We start from the raw sequence: 264 nt of genomic DNA, 5'->3' as shown, positions 1-264 counted from the left end.
CCCCATTATCCCCTCGTTGTGGGGTGTAAAAGTGGGGTTTGGGGGGTCCCTGGGGGGGTTGGAGGCATCCCTGGTGTGCTTCTGGGGGTCCCCAAGGTATTCAAGTTGGCCCTGGTGTGTTTTGGGGGGTCCCCAGGGTGTATTGGGGGGTCTCTAGGCTGATTCAAGGGCTCCCCAGCGTGTTTCAAGGGGTGCCATGGGCATTTTGGGGGGTCCCGGGGTGCTTCAAAGGGTGCCATGGGCGTTTTGGGGGGTCCCGGGGGG

The 264-nt window shown here is 62.9% G+C and overlaps 1 protein-coding gene across 1 annotated transcript in view; it reads left to right on the top strand.

Moving 5' to 3' along the window:
• Positions 1-264, top strand: part of LOC104411481 (pre-mRNA-processing factor 39-like) — a gene marked incomplete at both ends in the record, with an annotated part of 2,382 nt that overhangs the window by 168 nt on the left and 1,950 nt on the right. The window lies entirely within an intron of this gene.

The sequence above is a fragment of the Nestor notabilis genome, unplaced genomic scaffold, assembly GCF_000696875.1.
Source record: "Nestor notabilis isolate BGI_N333 unplaced genomic scaffold, ASM69687v1 scaffold16899, whole genome shotgun sequence".
Taxonomy (NCBI): Eukaryota; Metazoa; Chordata; class Aves; order Psittaciformes; family Psittacidae; genus Nestor; species Nestor notabilis.
This window is presented reverse-complemented; position numbering and strand designations above follow the sequence as displayed.